Below are 5,341 nucleotides of genomic sequence, written 5' to 3' on the forward strand. Positions count from 1 at the left end.
TCTTTTAAATGATCATCATTATAACTTTGATAATTGCTCTTCACTTCCAAATTCTCTTAATCAAAATGAATGTACTCCCTCGAATTAACTTTGTGAGCTCTATGCTACCCTTGCCTCCCCCTTCTCGGTTTTGGGATAGGCTACAGAGCATAATTACTAAATTTGTATGGAATGGCAAACGTCCACGTCTTAAACTTTCCACGATGCAACGAGATAGATTCGCTGGTGGACTTGCACTTCCGAATTTTAAGCTATATCACTGGGCTTTTACATTACGTCCCCTGCTTAGCTGGTATAATGACAAAATGGATGTTTCGTGGCGTTCCTTGGAGGGAAATTTAGTTCTTCCTCTGAAGTTAGATGAAGTTTTATTTGCCAATATTCCTCTAAAAAAAGTGTACGCTCTGTTTCGGTCCTTTAGTGTCACATGCTCTGTCAGTCTGGAGAGCAGCAGAAAAAGCTTGTAATATCCGTTCTAATTGGAATCCCTACTCTCCTATCTTTAATAATGATGGTTTGCTAATTGGTAAGCGCCCTATAAAGATTGGCCAGTGTCGTCAGTGGTTCGACAAAGGAATTCACTCCTTGGGTGATTTAATGGGTGACAAAGGCCTTCACTCCTTTGAAGAACTTTCCATTCAATTTAACCTTCAGAGCTCTACCTTTTTTTTTTACTTATAGTTGAGGGCAGCCATGAAGGCTTATGGGGTCCCTTGGTTGGCTCCTCTTAAAGACCACCCTTTACTTAAAGTGTTACGTGAGACCCGGGGTACAAGATGTTTGGTTTCTAAATTATATAACTTTTTTCTGGAAAAAATGCTTCCTCCTCTGACAATAGACTCTTCTTGGCGGGCAGATATTCCGGACCTTTCCCCCAGTTTTAATTGGGACAGTGTTTGGGCTATGGTAATGCATGCCTCAAGGAATCCGGATCATCAACAAATCCATTTTAATTTTATTCATAGGACTTAGATGACTCCACGTAAACTCTATAGTATGAAGCTTAAACCTGATCCTAATTGTACGCTGTGCCATACAAGGGAAATTGGTACTTTTTTTCACATGATTTGGGAATGCCCTGGGGTTGCTTACTTTTGGAATATGATTAAAGAAAGTTTGTCCACTTTATTAAATGTTTCGGCCCCCTCTGTTTTTATTTTAGATGATCTTTCTGATATCCAACTTAACAAAACTCAGAAACGAGTGTTTTTAGCTGGTTTGACAGCCGCTAAGAAAATAGTAGCAACGAGATGGAAACCTCCACATTCTCTTAATAAGCAGTATTGGGTTCTCACATTTATAGATGTGGTGTATCTCGAATTGTCCACTGCACGCATTCATGGCGCTAGAGAGGACACCATTAGACTCTGGGCCCAAACATTGGTAAAACTCAAAGGGTTTATTGAGTTGAATTTATACCCCCCTTTCTCTGGTTTTATGGTCATTTTGTTTTATTTTTGTTGCTCTTGTTCATCTGGTTCATTTATGTTTTCCTCGTTATTATTCATATTTCAACTGTCATAGATTTCTCTCAGCTCTACTCTACTGGTTTAATTATTATCCACCTTTTTTTTATGGATATTTTCTAACAATTCTAATAATCTGTAGTACTTAAATATATTTGTGTATATTTTGATATTTTGAAATATGTTCTGTAGGTTTGTTTATTATTTATTTATTTTATATAATTTTTCTGTATCTTTTGTTATCCCACTGATATAGTGCCCTTTATAGACTTTTTTTTATTTATTTTTTTTTTTTTATCATTGATTTATTCATTTTTATTTCGTACTGGCGTGATTGCTGATTGTTTGTCTTAGTCGTTATAAGTCATGTTTAACCGATGCTAAAACAATAAAAATTTGATAACAAAAAAAAATGATCATCATTATTTGTTGTTTATTTACAGTATTGGAATCACTGTAAACCTTTTCACTGTAAATGGACAGTAATATCCTGGCAGCAGCTTGGCCAGTAAACTACTGGTAATTCACAGTAAGCATACTGTTTTTAAATGTTAAGGTATTTTACTGTAACTACACGTAGACATTTCTTACTGTATTCAAATTTACAGTAATATGCAGTGTAATTCCCGCCTTTTCCTTTATTTTCCCAAGATGCATTGGTATTAACAGTAAATACCTGTAATCAGTAACATTCGCAGATAGTGCTGTAATATTATTTTCTCCCAGAATGCATTGCCATTTACAGTATGATCTTGTATGACGTTAAGTAAGATACTGTGAGATTTTAGCTGTACATTTACGTCAAAGCTTTACAGTATATCAGATCATTTCAAGAGGTTTATCCTTACATTTTGAAATAAAACATTTTGTACTCTTTGGTACAGTTATGATCTATGAGCTACTCTCACATGCACTTGTATTAATTGTTTGAATATTACCTCATCACCAAAAGCAGTCGCTACAAATGCTGAAATACTATTTATGTGCATCTTCATTAAGAGTAGTCATTAAATCCTGTGTGAAGTGTGAATTGTGTTTTACTGTTTAAATGGTGAAAATCAAACTTTTATTATTTCTCTTGTACTGCAACGTTCTTTAAATACTACACATACCTTAAAGTGCTTATTTGAACACCGACAATTTCATGACACTTGTTGCACTAGAGTTTTTCCCCGTTATAGGTGATTTGTTTTGGGGTAGTTTTTCCTTATCCAAATGGAGGGTCAAAGTACAAAGAGTATCAAATGCTGTACAGACTGTAAAACCCCTTGAGGCAAATTTATATTTTGTGATATTGGGCTATATTAATCAAATAGACCTGTCAAGATTGTGTAATATAGTCGAAAGCTCCAGAACAACTATTGATTGGACCTTGTGGTGATTGTTTGCTCAAGAGCTGAGCATTCAATCTCAAGGGCAGTTGCAAATTAGATATAGAATTTGGAGTGCACTGAAACTGTGCAATAATGCAGCTTGCATGACAACTTTTCGGCTAAAATAAAATAAATGAATAATAATTAACATTAGGGCCATTAGGGTTCTTTTTTTTTAACAACCTTCATCAATCATACTTATAAAGAACAATGAGCTCCTGTCAATGGTCTATTTGAAATGTTTCTGCAGGTTCAGTGACACCAATGTGAAATAAATAAATGTTGTATGCTGTTTCACACTAAAACATACAATGTTTAATGCTTAATCTAAACCAGTTTTTTGTGTGAATGTTGTACCTGGATACATTATGGCCAACTTTCAGCCTCGGTCGACCTATTTATAGGAGCGCTCACAAACCCATCGAGGACAAGCTTAATAGGACAGAAAATTGAGGACTAGATAAAGTACAATCATTAAATGTTTTTAATTAGGTAACAAAGAAAAAAGCCGAGAGCCCCGGTGGGGGCAGCCACGTATAATTGCTGTACTTGTTGAAGTCACGTATCTATTTAAACCTGCATCTTTCTGAAAAGGGAGTGCACCGACTCCTCCTCCCACTACCTCCTGACATTGGATTTCCTCTCAGGCCCTTGTCTTAGACAGGTCCACCATGTCTGTGTAGTGGCAGGCAGTCCAGTGACCCATATCTAGTTTCAGAGGCACACTGACCCACAATGGTGAAGAGAGGAGTCCCCTGAAATGCAGGCGAGCCCGTTGCACTGAGTCTGACCAAATAGTAACATTATATGACAGAACACATGAGTTTCCTGAACGGAGCGTATCATGTAACGATGCAGCTCAACATAATTCAACAATCAATTTAAATTTGAAACATATATATGATCCTGTTTAGCTTGCAGAAATGTAATTGCATCATTTAATGTCTCTTTGTTAACATTTTAAAACAAACATTGTCTCACACTGTATATAAAAGAACCAGCTTCTATATTTATATGTGTGAGCAGATGCAACACAAAGTAGAAAAAAGAAATATCTGTCTTCAAAATGGAAATGATTTAGCTGACCTCATTTTGGTCTAATTTGGGCCATTTCACCATGTTCATTTACATTGACTGGAACCTGAAAATGATTTCTATTTCTGAAGCCATTCCATCACATTCTTTACAGTTTAAAGCTCGCGAAAACGAACCCACCATGTGCATGAATTGCTCTGAGACTGAAACACCCCTGAGAATTGGAGGATGAAGACCATATTATCAAGAGACTTGAAACCTTCCTCTGGGCACGTTGTTACTAATTAAAATAAAAATAGCACGCCATGGGGTATGGTTCAACGCTTAAATTAGGTTGCTATAGGCATAGAGGGTGCTGACAGAATACATGATTTCACAAAGTTGACACAGTTAAAACACTACAGCATGTATGCAAAACTTACATTTGTAAAATACTTGTGGACTTCCAATTTACACCAACACGGCAAGTTTAGAAGAATTACATTGAGATTGAGTGACTGAAGAAATGCTAAGGTGGCCATATCAGCATGAAAAACAAGCATCTGCAAGACAAAAAAACAGCTGTCTTTATTTAAATAGAACAATGATTCATCAAAAATCTTCTAATTTATGTGGGGCAGATGTGGGTGTACAAGCGCCGCCCAGGGGTGTCGGCTTATGAGGTGTGACATACTTCTGGGTACAAACTAAAGCTGACTGAGAGTCTCTAGTCAGTGTTCATCACATCAGTGGACAAGACACATTGGATTTCTGTCAGGTAAGAACCTGAACTGCTCATCTCTTTTTTTAACTTTCGGGTTATATCACTGACTTCAGTGGGCAAATCTATATGCACCTGTATCAAATATGAATTGTCGAATGTATTAGTTGTCATTAATATCAGCAGCTTTTAGCAAGTTGATGTAAATAGAACTGCACTGAGGGCAGTTAGAAGGATTTGGACTTCATATTCGATCTTATTTAAATTTACTGATACTGAAGTGTTGCTCTAAAACTTCACTTGATCTTTTACACCATCAAAATGTCTCTGTTTTTATCAGTTTCCTACCTCGTTAGTCTGCTTCTTGTGCTACTCTGACATGTGAGTTTCACCTCTAAGGATCAATTTAAAAAAAATAAACCTTAACTTAATAATTATGGTATTTGTTCAGTTATGAGTGGTTTAATTCATATGACCTACAATCAAAGGGTGTACTCAATCTTTTCTTTCCACTATCAAATAATCGTGCACTCAAAGTTTTATGGCTGGCTTGAATATCCAGACACTTGATGGTTTTCTTTTTTTTAGAACAGCATAGAAGCTGAGCAGGTTCAGCCCTCATGACCCAATGAAGGCATTTTCTGTCTTAACAAACTTCATAAATGGATAACTTCTGTCTTTTTATGGTTGTTAATGTGAAGACGAAAAAAATACAATCATGAGGTTGCATCTTCTACCAGAGGCTGTAGGACAATCAGGCACTCGGG

The sequence above is a fragment of the Perca flavescens genome, chromosome 3 (genome assembly GCF_004354835.1).
Source record: "Perca flavescens isolate YP-PL-M2 chromosome 3, PFLA_1.0, whole genome shotgun sequence".
Classification (NCBI taxonomy): Eukaryota; Metazoa; Chordata; class Actinopteri; order Perciformes; family Percidae; genus Perca; species Perca flavescens.